We start from the raw sequence: 20,560 nt of genomic DNA, 5'->3' as shown, positions 1-20,560 counted from the left end.
TACAAAAAGGGGTGATACCGAATCTTCTCAAGTACACATGGAATATTCTCCAGGATATGATATATGCTATATTATAAAATAAAACTCAAACTCAAAAGGGTTGAAATAATTGAAACTATATCCTTCAAACATAATAGGATTAAATTGGAAATAAACAATTGGAAATCTTCAAATATTTGGAATTAATCAGCACAATTTTATTATTTTATTTTTTTTAAATCTTATTTATTTATATGACAGAGAGAGAGAGATCACAAGTAGGTGGGGGTGGGGGGAAGCAGGCTCCCTGCTGAGCAGAGAGCCCAATGCAGGGCCTGATCCCAGAACCCTGAGATCATGACCTAAGCCGAACGCAGAGGCTTCGCCCACTGAGCCACCCAGGTGCCCCTAATCAGCACAATTTTAAATGTCTACAGTTGAAAGGAAAACAGTCAAGGAAATTAGACAATATTTTAACTGAATCAAAACAAAAACAAAATATCAAAATTGATTGGATCCTGCTAAATAGGTTGTAGATATCTATAATTGTCTCTACTTAAAAAGAAAGACCTTTATTCAATATAAACATCAACATAGAGAAAATGGATAAGAGAAAGAAGAAAATGAATTCAAGCAGAAGTGAAATAGATTATCTGAGAATTCAAAAAATCAATGAATGAAATCAGAGACCAAAAATTAATTTTGAAAAAAAAGTCAACAAACCATTCTTTAAGATAAAAAAGAGAAAACAAAAAGTGCCAAAATCAGAAGTTTAGAAAGCCATTACTTATGGCCCTACAGAGACTCAAAGTATTGTAAGGGAATATTATGAACAATTTTATGCTGGTAATTCAGGCAATTTAAGTGAAATTGGCAAATTAATACAAAAACAACAGTTAACAAACTGACTCAATAAAAAAGAGATAATCTGGATAAAGTGATCACAGATAAAGAAATTAAGTTAATAATAATTTTTAAAATCTCTCATGAAGAAAGTTCCAGACTCTGAATTCACTGGTAAGATTTTTTAAAGATTTATTTATTTATTCATTTATTTGACAGAGCAATAGAGAGAGAGCACAAGTAGGCAGAGCAGCAGGCAGAGGGAGAGGGAGAAGCAGACTCCCTCTCCTGTTGTTAGCAGATAACCCATTTGAGGCTCTACCCTAAGACCCTGGGATCAAGACCTCAGCTGAAGGCAGATGCTTAACCAACAGAGCCACCCAGACACTCCTCATTGGTAAGTTTTATCAAATATTTAAAGAAGAAATATTAACCTCTTTTAGAAAGAAAGTGGAAACACTTTCCAATTCCTTCTATGTAGATGGTATGCTGGATTTCAAAACAAGACCAAGATAGTGTAAGAAAAGTATAGAAACTCGATGAACATAATGCAAAGATTACTGACAAAACATCAGCAGGCTAAATCCCACAACACAAAGTATTATGTATCAGGATAAACCGGAATTATTCCAGGAATGCAACTTTTGTTCAACACCTGATATCAGTTAAAGTAACACATTTATTAGTAAAATAAAGAACAAAAACATGTATCATACAGGAAAAACATCTGTCAAGACCCAAGACCTATTAATGACAAAAACTCACAATAAACTACAAGGAAAGGGCAATATATTCATTTAATGAAAACGTTTATGAAAAACTATCTCTATTATTGCACTTACTGATGAAAAGACTGAGTATTTTGTCTCTAAGATTAGCAAAAAGGCAAGAATGTTTGCTCTTATTACTGTCTTTGAGAGTCTAGCCAGATAATTAAAACAATAAAAACAAATAAAAGGAATGCAGACTAGAAGAAAAAGTAAAACTGCCTTCCTTTGCAGACAGCATAATCTTGTATATAGAAAATTCTAAGGAGCCTACAGACGACTAGATCTAAGAACCATATTCAACAAAGTAGCAGTTACCTCTACTCCTACTATTAAAAAAAAAGATAAGTTACAGGCTGGGAAAAAATATTTGCAATCCTATACCTAAAATAATTTTATTCAGAATATGTAAAGAACATTTAAAATGCAATACTAAGAAGAAAAACCAGCTTTAAAACAACAACAAAAAGATTTGAATAAATATTTTACCAGAGAAGATATGTGAATGGCTAACAAACATGTCCTTAAGGAAAAGCAAATTAAAATAACAGTGAAATATCACTATATATTACTAGCACAGTGATTATCAGTAAAAGTTATGGTATTGAGAATTTGCATGGATGTGGGGGAAACCGGGACCCTCATTATTGTTGATGGAAATAGAAAGTGGTGACCATACAGTGGCGCGTAAGCAAAAATATTAGGCTTAGTTAAAAGGCCAGACACAAAAGAGACCAGAATCCATTCTGGAAATTCCAGAAAAGGAAAACCTATAAAGACAGAGGTGAATCAGTATTTGCCCAGTACTAGGTGTAAGCACATTGACTGCAAATAGGCACAAGGAGAGCTTTTGGGTGATGAAAACTATCTAAAGTGGGATTGTGGTGATGACTATACAATTCTGTATGTTCACTAACTATGGTACACTTGACACTTGATGAATTTTAGGGCATTCAAATTATACCTCAATAAAGTAGTTTTGAAAGAAAAATACAGCCACTCCTGCCACATCTAAGTTTAGTTACAAGAAAAATGTTTTAAATTATATTTTAGATTCACATGATTAAACATTTTTATCATTGACACCACTAAAACTGCCATATCATGCCTAATATCCTTTGGTAATACCCACAGTGCAAATCTGATTAGTTATGTCATCTCATGTTAATGTCTATTCCATTAACACCACTTCACTAACACAAATTTCACTCTCTCACTCTTACCCCAATCTTTTCATGACTCCCTAAGAAGGTGCTACTCTCTGTATAGAGCCTACATCCGGAAACTTCTCACCAAGGGACCTTGATCTCCCTGTTTTCAAAAACAGAGGGGTGCCTGGGTGGCTCAGCGGGTTAAAGCCTCTGCCTTCAGCTCAGGTCATGATCCCAGGGTTCTGGGATCGAGCCCCACATCGGGGTCTCTGCTCAGCAGGGAGCCTGCTTCCTCCTCTCTCTCTGCCCGCTTCTCTGCCTACTTGTGATCTCTGTCTGTCAAATAAATAAAATCTTTAAAAACAAAAACAAAAACAAAAACAAAACAGATTTCCCCCTGAGGGTCCTGTCTCCTGTGTATTCCTGTGGAGTAAACCAACCTCTTACCCCCACATGTTAGATGCTCTTTCCTCTCTGCTCCTTCCACACTTACTTTTTTGCTTTAATATGAAAACCACAGGTCTGTGAGGCTCACTTACATTGTCATAATTTACCCTTATTTTATTGAAAAAAAAAAAGATCCTTGCACCTTCCTTTTCTCGTTAATCATATTAACTGCATCTACTTGAAGCTTCTACTTTACCCATTATTGGGATTCATCAAAACTCTACTCCTTTGATCTTTATTTTTTCCCATCATCAGCTCCCTTTTTCCATACTGAGTTTAGGCCCCATTTCTATGATTTCAACCACTGACTTGTCAGTATTTATAGTCCCTCTGTGTATTGTCCTTCAACCATCCCACTCTCTCCACCTCGAGGACATTCTGAACCTGAATTACAGCATATGATTGGCTTCTTTATTGCCAGAGAAGCATAGCTCAACTTCGTAGACCGGTGCCAGGATATATTCTCGTTTTCCAACATCACCTGGGTTCTCTGCTCTGTCGAACAATCATTCCAAGTTTTTGCCTATTACCATTCTCCAGAGAAATTATTTCAAACATTATCTTCCATCGTCCTCATTCTCAACAGAAAATTTTTCCTTCAAATTCACAAACAAATGCTCAACTTTCTGCCACCAATATTAAAAAAAGGAGTTAAACATTTTTTGGCAATAATAATCTTACTCTTTTTTCTCCTCCTTCTCCAGATATATTTATCTGCTAATTAATCTTTTTCTGTCCTGCCTTCAGCTGACACTTTTTCTTGGATCCCTTCATTGACTACTTGAGCATACTTATTTTTCCTTCTCATTAACATCCCCTCCCTTAATCTCACAACCTCCTGGCTATCTATTTTCTTTCTTACATAAACTCCCTGAATTTATCTGAATTGTCACTGTCCCATTTTTTTTTAAATCTTGCTTTCCTGCAAAATTTTTCTAATTGCTCTGACATTGCAGTTATTTTTGCCAAAACAAAGATTAAATATTCCCATATAAATAATTGAAAGATATTTAACCCTCTGACCATTTACCTTCATGAAAACTCTATTCCCTTGATTCCTTTCAACATTTCTGGCCACTGTCTTGGTTTCTTTTTCAGCCCCACCATCTCTTCCAATCTCTCCAAGACCCTTATTCTTTAAGATTATGTTCTGTGTCCTCCTTCCTTCTCTCACCCTGCTCTATTATTTAAAATACTAAACATTACCATTGTAATTAAGTCAATTTACCCACTTCTAATTCCCCTCCCAGGAAGCCAAAGACCCCACTTCTGATTTATAAGTAAAAAATAAGAAATTAGGGTTTATTTTAGCATCTTTAACTTTTGTATGTGTATACATTATCACCTCACATTTTTAATGCTGCAGGAGAGATGTGTCTGTCCAATCCAAAGCTAATTACTCTCTCTCTCTGCTGTGAGTAATACCAGCTCCTATTTTCCAGAAACTCATCAATCTAATCGATATCCACTTTCCCTTTTATCCTATAACTATATTCCTTCATCGGGACTATCTCCCTAGCTCATATTATTCTCATTTTCAGAAGGCCTCCTTGTACCCTGAACCTCCCTTTACCAAACACCTCACATATCGTGTTTCCTTCACAGACATGTTTTGTTTTTTTTTTTAAAGACATACTCAATTTGCTGTGTCCATTCTGAAGCTTTTGTTTACACGTTAGAATCACGGAAGTCCTGTTTTCATTCACAGCTCTTTACTAAGCCTGCATCCATGACAACTGATTTGGCTTGAGAGCCTGGCACCATCTGAAAGGCTAGGTCTTAAATGTTTCTGGCTCCTAATATTTGGTAACTCACACTTTTCATGTTCTCCTTTTGTTCAGAAGTCATTTGCAACCTCTTCTATGTGTTTCTTTTCCTTTAATGACTCTTCAAATATTAGTGATCTCACAATTATGTTTTTGATACTTTTCTTACCTCCTTATCCAGACTCTACAGTACATATCACCCATGTTGATGGCTTTCAATGCACCATTTATTCCTGATTCTTCACAAACTCATGATGTTATGATATTTGTGCTATGTTTATGACCCATACTTTTAATTGCCTATTAAATATAATTACTGAAAATCCTATAGCACAGGGATTCCAAATACAGAATGTCTCAGGTTATTGTTTGTCCCTACAATATGCTCTTAACATTGCCCCAGTCTTGGGTAAAAGCACTATGATACATTTTCAGAGTCATTCTTAATTTTCACTACTATGCTATTAGCTTTTATATATACATATACATATATATATATAGAGAGAGAGAGAGAGAAAGAGAGTATGCACAATGCAGCAATTACTATAAATTTTTATAGCACTATGATGAGATATCACATATGTATTGTATATAATGCATTTATAATATAAACCATACATTATACATAATATATTATGTATAATGTATGGTTTATATTATAATTATACATAGTTATATTATATTATACATAATATAATTATACATAATATAATATTATACAGAGTGGCTATACTTTATTATTTATTTAGTTCATAACATTTAGTCTATCTCATGCTAATGCTTACATTCTGTTCTCTTTAACATTCTGCCTCCTGATGTTATTGCAAATCTTTGAGAAATGGTAACATATTTTGTAACTGAAAATTCTAATTTTAGGACATGATGTAAAATCCATTGGACAACTTTGCTTTAATCAGATTGAAACCATTTCTTTTCAGATTAGAAATAATACAATAAATGATGGTGTATAATATTCACATTACCATCACTTGTTTTTTATTTTTAAGATTTTGTTTATTTATTTATTTGAGAGAGAGAGAGAGAACACATATGAGCAGAGTAGGAGGGGCAGAGGAAAGCGAGAAGCAGGCTTTCCACTGAGCAGAGAGCCCGAAATGGGGCTCGATCCCAGGACCCTGAGATCAGGACCTGAGCCAAAGGCGGGTGCTTAACTGACAAAGCCACTCAGGTGCCCCAACCATTACCTAGTTTTAAAACTCAATTCATTTAAACAATTGGTGTTGGGAAAACTAGACAGCAACATACAAAAGAAAGAAACTGGACTGCTTTGTTGTACCATACACAAAAATAAATTCAAAATGGATAAAAGACCTATATGTGAGACCTGAAATCATAAAATCCTAGAAGAGAACATATACAGTAACCTCTTCGACATCAGCCATAGCAAATTTTTTCTAGGTATGTCTCCTGAAGCAAGGGAAACAAAAGCAAAAATAAACTATTGGGGCTACATCAAAATAAAAAGTTTCTACACAGCAAAAGAAACAATCAACAAAACTAAAAGGCAACCTATGGAATAGAAGATATTTGCAAAGGACATATCTGATAAAGGGTTAGTATCTAAAATATATAAAGAACTTATAAAACTCAACATCCAAACACCAAATAATCCAAATTTTAAAAATGGGCAGAAGATATGAACAGACATTTCTCCAGAGAAGACATAGAGATGGCCAACAGACACATGAAAATATTTTTGTTATCACTTACCATCAGGTAGATGCAAATCAAAACTACAATAAGATATCACCTCACACCTGTCAGAAAGGCTAAAATCAACAAGAAACAGTAGGAGTTGGTGAGGATGTGGAGAAAGGGGAAACCTCTTGCACTTTTGGGGAGAATGTAAACTGGTATAGCTACTGTGGAGAAGAGTATGGAGGTTCCTCAAAAAGTTAAAAATAGAGCTACCCTGTGACCCAACAAGCACACTACTGAGTATTTAACTGAAGAATACAAAAACCCTAATTCAAAGGGATACATGCACCCTGATGTTTATAGGAGGATTATATATAATAAATGCAATATTACATACAATAGCCAAGATAGGGAAGCAGCCCAAGTGTCCATCAGTTGATGAATGGATAAAGAAGACTGAAAATGTATGTGCATATATACACACACAATGGAATATTATTCAGCCATAAAAATTGAAATGTTGTCATGTATAATGACCTGGAGCTGGAGAGTATAATGCTAAGTGAAATAAGTCAGTCAGAGAAAGCCAAATGCCATATGATTTCACTCATATGTGGAATTTAAGAAATAAATGAGTAGAGATAGATTTTTAATTATAGAGACAAACTGATGGTTAGCAGAGGAAGGTGGTTAAGGGGAAGGATTAAATAGGGGATGGGGATTAAGTAGTGCACTTATCATGATGAGCACAGGGTAACTTATGGATTGTTGAATCACTATGTCGTATACCTGAAACGAATATAAACATGGTATATTAACTAACTGGAATTAAAATTAAAACTCAAAAAAGAAATAAATAAAACTCAATTCATTGTACTAAAATTCAGGTAGCAATGACATCATGTATATGAAGTGGAGGGATTATAGCTCACCTAAGCTTTTTGATGTAGGAAAGAAGGCTTTTTACTATTATGTTTATGGAAGACTCAGTGGCTATGACTCACAAGAAGTTTAACAACAGACTATTACAAGATAGAAAAGTGTTTTGTGACTATAATTATAATGAGACACTTAGTCTCATTAAATAACAGAATCTGTGGCTTAAATCCATTCCTATTAGTTTTGTGAAGTAGAGAGAGGAACTCAGAGACTTCTCACTGTATTTTCTATCTATATTCTGTAATTATCTAAATAATCTATATTCTCTATTGTTGCTGAAACTACAGATAGACTCAGACTATAGATATATAGATATAATGTTCTATAAATCAATTGTTCTTTAAATCAATCAATTTGGGCTTTAACTATATTTTCTTTTAAAATTCTATGCATATATTATCATTGTTGAATATCACCTTCTATGTATGCCAGAAATCAAAGGCTCTTACTCTGGGCTCTTAAACATTGCATTACAAATGGTTCACAAAAATGCCATTTAGCTGTATCTGTCTACTTTCTGCTAACAAATGACAGCAGCTTTGCAGAATTTAGATGGTTTTATGTTGTACTCTGGTCCTTATTGCAAAACAAAGAACTATATTATACAGTGCTAAAAAATCCTCCAAATTAGACTAGATGTAATGCTTAATCTGAAGTTAATACCAGAGTTAGAAAATTCATCAGGAATATATGCATATAATTGTCTGTGCAAACAAGGAACTAGGAATTTTCCCAGCTCCCTAAAATTTGACATTCTTCTGGTGATATTTAAACCTACTTCTCACTTTAAAAAGCAAAAATGACTAACATGTCTGCCACTATAGAATATTTTAAACTCAATTTTGTCCTATGCCCACATGACATTTACATCCTACCCACCAAACCCTATATCCATCACCCCCACCCCCCACACACTCTACACGCCCAAGATCTTCCCTCTCGCCAGCTTAGTTTTAGTTGTGCAAAATGGTTCAAAGAAAAAGAAAAACAAAAATAATCAAAGTATCCTAAATAAATTATGTTAGATAAGTCAAAGTATGCAATAAGTGAAATACATCTTTAAATTTCAAATGTGGTAATAATTTATTAATTAAATTATCTTAGGAATATTGATATAAATACCTGTTGTGAATTATCAAATTATTTAAACCACCTTAATCTGTGAAAGATTAATGTGAGAGAATATGTTTATGGTTTAAAGTGGAATATAAACGTTCCATTTCCACAAAGCAGACATTTGATAAAATTAAAGCCTTTAGTAATATCTTTACAGGGAAACTGTAACCAATTTAGTTAATTTATTAACAAGTTAAATGTATTTATTTGAAAAATAAAACCTTAATCCATTAGTTATTGCCGTCCTCCTTTAAGGCATAATGCATTACCATTCCTCGAATTAGATCAATTTCAAAAACACTTTTCATATTCAAATTACTGGTTTGTAAGCTGTCATATCTCCAACTATCCATGATTTCCCTTTCCTTCCTGTATTATCTTCTCTCCTTGCTTTGAGCAATAATCAAGCATTCATTATGCTTTAGCTGAACCTGGAGATGAGATGAGGCAATGCCTTGAAACCTCCTCTTTCCTTACTCTTGTAATATATATACTAAATTCAATACTTCATTTCCTTCAGCTTTCAAGCTCAGTTATTTCTACCTCAAAAATTCTTGCTAACACACATTCTTTTAAACCTTCCCTTAAACTTCTGTCCAACTTCTGAGATTTTCTTCCAAGCAACATATACTGGATCCACTAAAAACAAATGTGTACTTCAATTAACATCCTCTTTGATCCGAGTTTTTGTCTATCCAGGGAACTTGTCTAGACATGCAGAACAAATTAGCAATGTTTTAAAATCAGCTGGAGTTTTATCAGATTTTGAAAGAAATCCAGTAATGCCAGAGTCAAGCAATCATTACTTATTTCGCTTCAACCTGTGGTAAGTATGAACAAGGGCATAGAATTAAGTTGGAATGAAGAGTACAGTGAGACAGACTTGGAGACACCCTTTTCCGTAAATATCAAATGAGGTTAATCCAAGCACCTCTTAGTCACTGATCTCAAATAAAAAGGTCTAGTGATTTACAATTTAAAAAAAGCTAAATGAATTTTTTTATGTCTTAATGGGGTTGATTTGACTGCACGCTACATAAATACTTCATCTGCAAATGGATAGATTTTCACAAAAAAAATACACAAAGCAATTGATAAGAATAATTTGCAAATCCATTGACTAGACATGCTTATAAGCCTTTGATTCACTAAGTTTGACATAATATATACTGTAATCAATATTTATAAATAATTGTGCATATATGCTAAAATAATTTATTTCAGAGTCATGTGTCTTTCATTAAATATCAGGAACACGGAAATATCTTTAACACTGGGGACTTTTGTACACATTATGCTGTTATTTTAGTGAGTTATTTTAGTGAATTATTTTACTCAAATACGTGACACACATACACACACATCTCACTTAACACAGAATATTTCCTGCCAGGTCTTTTTTTTTTTTTTTTTTTTTTAAGATTTTATTTGAGAAAAAGTGAGAGACAGAGCACAAGTGGAAGGGAAGGGGCAGAAGGAGAGGGAGAAGCAGACCCCCGCTGAGCTGGGAACCCAAAGCTGCTGGATCCCAGGGTTGAAGGCAGACACCCAGGTGTCTTTCCTATCTGCCAGGTCTTATGCTAACTTTTGGAGATACAGGTGGAAGGAAGCAGCCATAACCTCTACTTTGATTCTGCTTAAAATCTAGCAGAAAGATGGCTTTTCAGTTCTAGTCCATTGACCTCTGATAGGTCTTTTGATACAATGATGAAAATAAGTAGATGTTAACCAAGCTTTGCAAGTGTCATTTTCTTCTACCAGCCCTTCCAACATGGATCTGGAAGGAAATACGCAAAACTGATGAGAAAAAAATGCTTATTTCAAACACTGATTAGCATGTTATGTTCTAAATTAAAAAAAAAAAAAAAAAAAACAACAACAACCTGAAGAATTAACAAACTCATCACATTGTTTGGTTAAACTAAAACTAACCTTAAGGTTTTATTTGAGTTGTTTGAATAATTCATTTGTAACCATGTGGTATTTTAAATTTCACAAATGCCTTTTATTGATGGTTATATGGATGAGTACAAATATGTGGTTCATATATAAAGGATCTGGCCTGGCAATAAACTTTTACGTAACATTAAAGAATGGAAATCATTGTAACACTGTCTTGAAAATTCTGATGGGAATATGTTTCTAACCTAGACTTTCATCAACTGCAAAGATAAAATCTTCAAATGTTCAGGTTCTCAAAAAATTCCCCCTCCCCCCCGATTATTCTTGGGAACTACTGGTGAATGTGAGCAAACAAAACTAGGGAGGAAAACAAAGAAGAAGATAAAAATCAAAGTTGAGAACACAATCAACCAAAAAAAAAATAAAGGAAATTTTCAAGATTATGAAAAAAGAAAGTCCTCAGGATGAGAATAAGACTAGGATGAATTCAAAACAAACCAAAAGGAAGGACTCTGGAGAAACATCTCCACCTCTAGGACTGAAGTGAACCTGACTGATATCACTTGATTCATTTTCTATACAGAATTGATTTTTAATTATTTTGTGCTTGTATGGATGAATTCAAATAGAAAAAGGGAAACCAAAAATTAACAAAGTCCCAATGGAATATTATAAGAGGAGATACAATCTATCACACTAACAAAATTTACATGGATATATAGATTAAATCCTGAATATTTACCCCCAAAAGTTATATAATGTACAGAGAGGCTAGGACAAGAAGTGTGTCAAGCTGGGAAGTAGAGGGAGTTTATGTATTAGGTCAACTAAATGCTAATTTTCCGTTGTAAGAATAAACTATGTCTAAAACTGAAGAATCAGGAAATAACAGGTTTTCTTAGAGAGAAAAATGGAAGTGAATAAAATATGAAACAAATAATAGAGTTACAGTGGTTGATTCTAACATGGAAAGGGGAAGGCAAATGACTACAACTTTGTTATAAGCATTATAACATTATGTATTTTTAATGTGTTTTAATTTATAAAAATAAACTAAAAATAAAGCAAATGACTTCATATCTTTAACGTTTTTAATGAAAATTATGTTAGCACATTTTTATTGGGAAGGGCTCCCTGATACCTTGAAATATAACAGGAAATAATTCATTTTTGATAGATATTTTTATTATAATTTGTTTTGTGCTACAATCCTAGAAATAGAATGAAATGGTCTGAGTTTCCAAGCTATGATAAGGCCATACTCAATTATTGTAAGATTATAATAATGAAGGCTCCTAGCTTGATCAGAGATGCCATTTTTGGATTGTGGGTAGGGCAGAGGGATTGCTGACTACGTTAGCCCAATTTTTTGTGACACGCATCCCACCTACTCTTTGTATTTGGGCAAAATTCTGTGAACCTGCCAAATTGTGCCTTTTGTGGGGTTGGCAGGGAGAAAGCTAAGGGTAGGAATGAAAAAACAATGGGAAGAGAATTCTTCAAGTGACAAATATTTAGATCCAGGAGTAGAATTTGAGTCCATGTGGCTAATTTTCTCTCTTAGAAAACGGAGAGTTGATGGGGAGTGACAATGGAATAACATTTTTCTTATATTCCAATCAAAATTTTCAAAGAAACAATATTTTAAATAATTTTACAAGAATGTGCTGTTTTAAAATGCTAATTTCTTCTTTTATATTATTTTCATATCCTATCAACAACAGTATATTCCTCACTGTCTAATTCACTACCTGATAAATAACTAAAAACATAAAATGTTATATTATGTTTTTTAGCATTTATAACACATTTGATTAAAAGTAACAGATTTAAGTTCTTGTTACTTTGCCTCTTAAGTAGGTCTTGGGGAAAAAAACTCATTAGAAATCTCACTGGAAATAAACTGTTGAAATCTGTTACTGACTTCTGCCACCCATGCAGTTGCTTATACGACAGAGCAATGAAAACAAATGAGAGAATGAACTATAAATTCTGACAGTCTTGTAGGAAACCAGGAGTTGTAATGTGGCATCTGTATGTCATAATAACTTTTCACAGTTTATATAATAATAGCTTACAATGTAGTCTCCCAGTTTATTTCACATACTTCAAACCACAGATCTAAAGTATTATTTTCCCTAAAGATATTATTTTCATGTACTTAAAAATGAGAGTGAGGGTTCCTGAAGTTAAACAATTTTCTCAAGATAGCAGACATTTATGTCAAATATCATGATGTCAAGCTAGTGGTCAAACAAGTGATTACCCATAGCATACATTTTATTTTATGTTTTTTATTTTATTTTTTAAGATGTATTTATTTATTTGGGGCACCTGGGTGGCTTAGTCTGTTAAGTGTCTGCCTTCAGCTCAGGTCATGATCCCAGAGTCCTGGGATCAAGTCCCTCATTGGGCTCCTTGCTCAGCAGGGAGTCTGTTTCTCTTTCTGCCTCTGCCCTGCCTCTCTGCCTACTTGTGCTTGCTCTCTCTGTGTGAAATAAATAAATAAATAAAATCTTAAAAAAAAAAAGATGTATTTATTTATTTGAGAGAGAGAATATGAGCACACACAGGGTGGGGGGCAGGGAGAGAATCCCAAGCAGACTCTCCACTGAGCATGGAGCACCATGTTGAGATGGACCCCACAATCCCAAGACCAAGACTCAAGCCAAAACCAAGAGTCAGACACTCAACCAGCTAAGCCACTCGGGTACCCCCACATAGCATTATGCATTTTAATGGAAGCAATGTTTCTGGCAAAACAACTTTATTTATTCTGGCCAATTAAATCATATTGAAATGCTTGTTTAAGAGAACTGGGGGTCTTTCCCTAGGAAAGAAAAATCACTGCTTAACTTATTTATTTACCTATTTTCATATGTAAAATTGGCTTAATAAATTATTTGACTACTTCACTGCCAGATAATTATTTCATAAACTTCCACAGTAGCTAAATCAGCATGACACCTAAGCATGTGAGAATCAGGAAAAGACCACATAGGGTTCCCTACAATGGGTATGCTACTTTTGGCCACACATCAGTTTAAGGGATATATGCAGACAGTACATAAACAAATGGACTATAAAGCAGTCAAGTGGCAATATGATACATAAACAGAGAAAGCACAAGTTAAACCTAAATTTCACACTCTGGGATATAGTTTGTAGTTATACAGGCAGCGAATGTTTTTGTTTGCTTGTTTTAATTCTAAAAAAGGCAAACAGAGAAGGGTGTGGTAGTCCACAGAAGGGTCAACATTTTGAGGAAAACAGTTGGATCACCGGAAAATGCATGTAAACAATACTTCCTCTTGACAAACCCTAAAAATGGAGGAATATTAAATGTGAAACATTAAAAAATATAATGTTTAAAATGAAAAAAAAAGGGAGGGAGCACTTGTCTGAAAATCAAATAACTTATAAAGAATTAGAATTATTAATATAAATAATTTTAATAATTAAAGCAATGTTGTATTAGTGCAAACACAGCCACATATTTCAATGCACTTGGATAGAGAACCCAGAGAGTGCCATATATATATATGTTCCCATATTTATGGGAAGATGATGAAACGACTCTCATAAAACAAAACTCTTTTTGGGGTACTTGGGTGGCTCAGTGGGTTAACCATCTGCCTTCAGCTCAGATCCAGATCTCAGGGTCCTGGAATCAAGCCTCATGTCAGGCTCCCTGCTGGGCAGGGAGTTTGCTTCACCCTTTTCTTCTATCCCTCCCCCCACTTGTGTTTTCTCTCTCTCTCTCAAATAAAAAAAAAAAAATTAAAAAAAACCTTTTTATCTGAAAATATGCTTCAATATTAAAATATAATATAAACTATATTTAATTTTAAAGGACTTTGAGAAATTTGGAAATTTTGAGTTTCTAAATGTGGAGCTGAGTTTGTTCTTTGTGTATTAGCAATTCCTTAATTTTACAATGTTGGAATGAACACACAAGAGTATTGACTAGATATATTTATTTTAAGAATATAAGAAACACATGTGGGGGCGCCTGGGTGGCTCAGTCAGATAAGCATCTGCCTTCTGCTCAGGTCATGATCCCAGGGTCCCGGGATGGAGCCCTGCATCGGGCTCCCTGCTCAGTGGGGAGCCTGCTTCTCTCTCTATTTCTGCCTGCTGCTCCCCCCACTTATGCTGTTAAATAAATAAAATCTTTTTTTAAAATGTGGTTTGGAATTTTATATAAATTTGTAAAATGACTTTGTATTTCTTAAAACAATCAGCCCACTAAGGTACAATAAATATATCACCGTTTTACACCACATTTGGGGGAATGAAACACAACCATGATGAAGCAGAAGCAGAGCATCCTTAACAATGTGAAATCCAATCACAAAGTTCCAACAGAGATTTTTGTGGAAAAGAAGAAACTCTGGGTTATCATCTGATTCCAGAAGTCTCTGTGGAGATCAGCCCTGGATGGACTGAATTTCAGAAAGCCCATTGTGTTTGTGAATGCCATAAAACCAAATCCTCCCTGTCCCTGTAGCAGTAACTTGCCTTGAACATTTGCCTGTGGTACTAGAGCCAAAGACAATTATGTGAAATCCTTCTGGATCTCCTAAGGAAAGGCTAACAATGTCAAATATCTTGCTTCTGATGTACAAATTCTGACGAACTGATAGTGATGGATTGAGACAGTATGTCAAGAAAAATTCTTCAGTTCATTCTCTACACAGCTAGACAAAACTGCAGTTATCAATTAGGCAGCCTTCATGCTGTTTGCTTGCCAACTCTGAGTATAGTATTCTGAAACCTAGAATTCCTTAGAGCCCTTAAGAGTTGGATGGACAGTATCCCAAAGCATTGCCATGTACAATGTAAGGGAAACCAATATAGTCCTTATCTCTTAATTTCAATCATAAAATACTTCCACAGTCTACAGTTTGATGAAAGTAAGACCATAAACTCTACTACTATGTGAAACTATTTGGAAAGGTTAACGTAGGAAGGCTCTGTAGTTATCCTCACACCAAACCTGCTTTGCATATAGTTAGACAACCTCCTAGCAGAGTCCACAGTAATGGGACTTAGCTCTGCTCTGCTCTCCATGAAAAGTTAAGATTTGGTGTGAAGTATAGAGGAGAGCTGTGGAGCACTGGGAACGAGCAGAGAGTTGAAGGAAAGAGCAAGTGGAAGTAATCTGTAGGCATAAGCCAAACAGAAATTTTCCCTCAGGCTGATCTCAAATACTTGGATTGACATCAATGGAACCCAACATCCCTTCAAACTCTCTTATCTGCAAAATAATCAATTGGCTTTTTATACTATTTGATCTCACTCTTCCAATATTTTGATTCTATATATCTCTAGCATGCCAGTTCTCTCCTCTCATTTTGATTTTGTTCTTTTGATCTCTCTTCTAATTTTTTTAAAGATTTTATTTACTTATTTGACAGAGAGAGAGAGATCACAAGTGGGCAGAGAGGCAGGCAAAGAGTGGGGGGAAGCAGGCTCCCTGCTGGGCAGAGAGCCCGATGCGGGGCTCAATCCTAGGACCCTGAGATCATGACCTGAGCCAAAGGCAGAGGCTTAACCACCAAGCCACCCAGGTGCCCCTTGATCCCTCTTCTATTACATTTTCTGTTTTCCACTTTTGCTCTCTGTTCTTTTTCTATGTGTGGACTATCACTGAAATCACTGTTACAATATTCTCCATTACTTTGGCCTTTTGCTCTTCCTCTTTCATCTAGCAAAACCACCACTGTGGATTGATAATAATTGCAGTTGATTCTGGTGCAGACTGGAGCAAGGGAAGCTCACCAGCAATGCAGACTGGTAAGTTAATGTCACTCACTCATTCGGATCACAGCCCTGTCCTCCACTAACTCCTCCAGTCTCCTAACCTTTAATTGGGGCATCTTTTACCTTCAGTCTTCGCATAGGAAGACAAAAAGGCCATCTGATGAGAACTCACCCAACCTTCCACTATGCAGACCACAAACCTACTCTTTTCTCAAACCCAAGTAGTGCTTTTGGTGGACCTTCCTGCTGACTAGTCAGGGAAACATCATGTGGAAGGAGGTTGGTCTTGAGTCTTCTGACACAATCCATCTTGTCGACCATGCTGCCACAAACATGGCTGTGTCCCAGTCATGGGGTTGATGCTGGGAGCATTTTACCTTGGTTTATAAACCACTTCAGATCCAAAACTATCTTGACATCCTCAACATTCTCACCTCTGCATTGTGAGTGCAAGGAAAAGGGAGGGGTGTAGTCACTGGCCTGGGACAAAACCCAGTCAGCCTCTACTCTCATCTGTGCAACAGCATCTACTACCTCAGGCCCCAATACCCACAGTAACTGAAATAGTGCCTGAGTATACGAAACAGTTACGGCTTAAGGTGAACACAGACTGAAAACAAATTAATTAATCTGACCACAATCTAATGGTAATCATAATTACAGGTCCTCATCTAAATATTCCAGCACCGATACAAATGAGATAATAAGTGTTTGTAACATTCAACAATTCTGAACTTAAAAATATGAAATTATTTCAATCACCATTCTGAACATTTGCTCTCAAAGAAATTTGCATAAAATGCATTACAGTTTTTTCCATAAATGCTAAATCTAAGCATTGCCAGCAGCACCTAAATTTTTAGTTATAAAAAGTATATTTTATATAAAGTCCATGTTTTTTCATATCTTCCAGAAACAGATACTCTCATAATGGAAGATGGGTTGTACTTTTACTTTCATCAAAGTTATTAATCTAAACTATTTTTAAAGCTCTTAAGTACATATACTTGAGTGGCTGGGTGGATAGTAGAGTGAAATCACACAAAAATGTCTTTCAAAAATAAATTTTACCTTCTACTTTTCACTCAATAGTGCATGGTCACTTGATATTCATTGTTTATTCTATCATTGCCACTGTATATTAAAATTCTAATAAATAAATGTATTAATATCAAACAATCTTAAGGGATAACATACTATGATAATTCAATTTTCTTTTTATCAGGGTTTATCAGAAAGAAGTTATAGCCTTTATTTTTTAACTTTCTAAACTGTATCGATTTCTTACTACATATACACAATTTAATTTATATTTGCTAATATAAGGTATTTAGGCATCCTTTCTTATTGTGCAGAATAGAGGATGAATGTGTACAAAATGTCTGCCAGTATATGGAAGCTGTTCCTAAGAAAAAAATTTAAATATATATTTGAAAATGTAAAGATATATAGGTTTTAAGTGTACAAAATGCAAAATGTTTGCCAGTATATGGAAGTTGTTTCTAAGAAAAAAATTTAAGTATATATTTGAAAATGTAAAGATATATAGGTTTTATCTATGATTTTTACTTCTAGAAAGAAAAAAATTATCTTAATTGATGGGTTCATTACTTATGCCTTAATTATTTAGATATATTGCTATATTCACATTTTGGCAATCCACCCTTCTAAATTCCATTACATGTTTAATACCAAAATTTATATCAACTACTGACCAGCTTATTCTATGGCCTCTTGCCTGATATAATGGCCCTTCATTTGGCCCTTCAAGCCAACTAAATTATCCCTTGTGAAATTAACTTCTGGAGCTCAATTCTATAATGTGACTTGAAAAAAGTGTATGTATTTGTAGAAAGACATATAGTGCATTAATTTCAATGCTAATTTGTATGTGCCACACTAACTTTGACCTAATTCCTTCCTTTTTTCTCCCCTAAATATCTATGACACTCTGGGATGTTCTTGAAACTAACAACTTAGCAGCTACTCATGTGGGTTCCTGATTATGTTGCAATATAGACTTAACATGAATCAAAAAGCATCAAAAAGTATGTTTTATTAGGACAACCTCATGTATCAACTGACTCAATTCTTCCCTGTTCACTATTTATTTCAAACCTCTGACAACGGTGCACTAGTCTTATCTTCTACTGTTACCTGAATTTAGAAGAGGATAGAAGGATGGAAGAAGGAAATGAGAGTCTGGCCATTTAAACCACAGCTTAATTGAGTAAAAATTATCTTGGCATGTCATTGTTTCCAGTAATAGTAAAGTGACAATATTTAATGAGTAGGTATTGTGTATGATGGATTTCGTTTCCTATTAGTTCTTTTTCTATTCATTTTCTATTATTACTGTTTATATTGAAAAAATATCAAAATTACCACAGAATAAATATGTGATGCTTTTATAAGCAGGGTATCAACCACAAGCAAAGATCCACTTAGCAGTGCAGAAAACACACAATCTCACAGACAAAAATAGTCAGATAATAGTCAGGTAATGTGGGTATAAGACAGAAAAGGATTTTAAAACTTTAGCTCTGCTTTTCCTTTTCATGGAAAATGGTGCTTAAGAAAAAAGGCTTCAGTTAGGATCCGATGTGTTATAATATAATAAATGTAAAAAGATGAACTTGGGAAGCGCTTTGTTAATTCTATGTGTCAGATAACTTTATTAAAGTAATTACTGAATATCTCTGATACTGACATTGTATGTCCCGTGCTGTGTCCCTCAGGTTTCTGCAGAGAAGCAGAACCAATAGATCTATCTACACCTACCCCTCTGTAAGGAAATTTATTTTAGCAAAATGACTCACATGATCCCAGGGCCAGCAAGTCTGAAATTTGTTGGGGAGGCCACAAGCCTGCAAGCTCTAGTAAGAGCGGATACTGAATCCTGAGGCCTATCAATGACTTCTTCTCAGGGACACCTCAGGTTTGGTACTAGGGGCTTTGAAATGACTGCACGACACACCCCTACTATTGAGAGTAATCCTGTTCTTTTTTTTTTTTTAAGATTAAAAAAAAAAGTTATTTGACAGAGAGAGCACAAGTAGGCAGAGAGGCAGGCAGAGGGAGAGGGGGAAGCAGGCTCCCTGCTGAGCAAAGAGCCTGACTCCAGGCTTGATCCCAGGACCCTGAGATCATGACCTGAGCCAAAAGCAGAGGCTTAACCCATTGAGCCACCCAGGCACCCCAAGAGTAATTCTGTTCTTGAGGCTAACTGTGTGGCTGCTAAGCATGTCTACCGGCATGCTTAATAACTGGGCACTATGGCCTCCGAGCGCTGCGGAGATAAAACTAACCATGACAGACATTACCTATGTTGGCCATTGCAGCATATATCCTCTTAATAGACAATTTTCTATGTGCTATTGCTTATGACTTTTAGTCTAAAGTATCTTAAAGGTATTTGAATTTTCTCCATGGCAGCACTACTGCTTACTGAATTTTATTCAATGCCTATGCCATATATGGGCTGAGCTTAAATACACCACTGATATTTAATATTCTTAAATATCAGTTGAGCATTCTCATTACCAAGTTATCTGAATTAAATTTTATCACTCAGCAGATCTACAGTTTTGTCTTATTAACTACTCTTTAAAATGCAACAATTTTAATAAATACAAAGTATATAATCCCTAATTTTAAATGACTTAATATCTAGCGGTTGACTTATTTCCTACAAGTAGTTCCAAAATTGGTTTATTACATATTATATTCAATAGATTTTCCTGTTGATATTCAGAACCTTGCTCTCTTTACATAAATACATTATATTATTTACAAAGATTCCAAATTCATATTTTAACAGTTAAATCACATTACATTGACACATGTTGATTTTCCTGGACTGCTTTTTACTTTTAAAATAACTCTGATATGCTATTTGTTCTTCAAACTGGAACTATATTTGATTATCTCTTTTTTGTTTCCCAAACATGATCTTGTGTTAGACGAAATGTTGTTATTACTGTTAATGTCATCTCAATTTATAAATCCAATGAGCAAGAGTCTATTCAAGACCAAATCATAATTTTTCAGTCAAAATAGGAGATCCATTACCTTTTTTCAGGCCATGAGCATACTATAACCATAATGCATGGAAGGATTAATACAGCTACATAAGTACAATCATTTAGAGAATTTAGCATTCTCTAAACTTCGAAGTGTTATTTCATTATTTCATTTAAAAAGGACTACCTGCTATTCAATATTT

This window comes from Lontra canadensis, unplaced genomic scaffold, assembly GCF_010015895.1.
Source record: "Lontra canadensis isolate GAN:19392208 unplaced genomic scaffold, GSC_riverotter_1.0 scaffold26, whole genome shotgun sequence".
NCBI lineage: Eukaryota > Metazoa > Chordata > Mammalia > Carnivora > Mustelidae > Lontra > Lontra canadensis.
The sequence above is the reverse complement of the archived record's forward strand: the minus strand, read 5'-3'. Positions refer to the sequence as shown.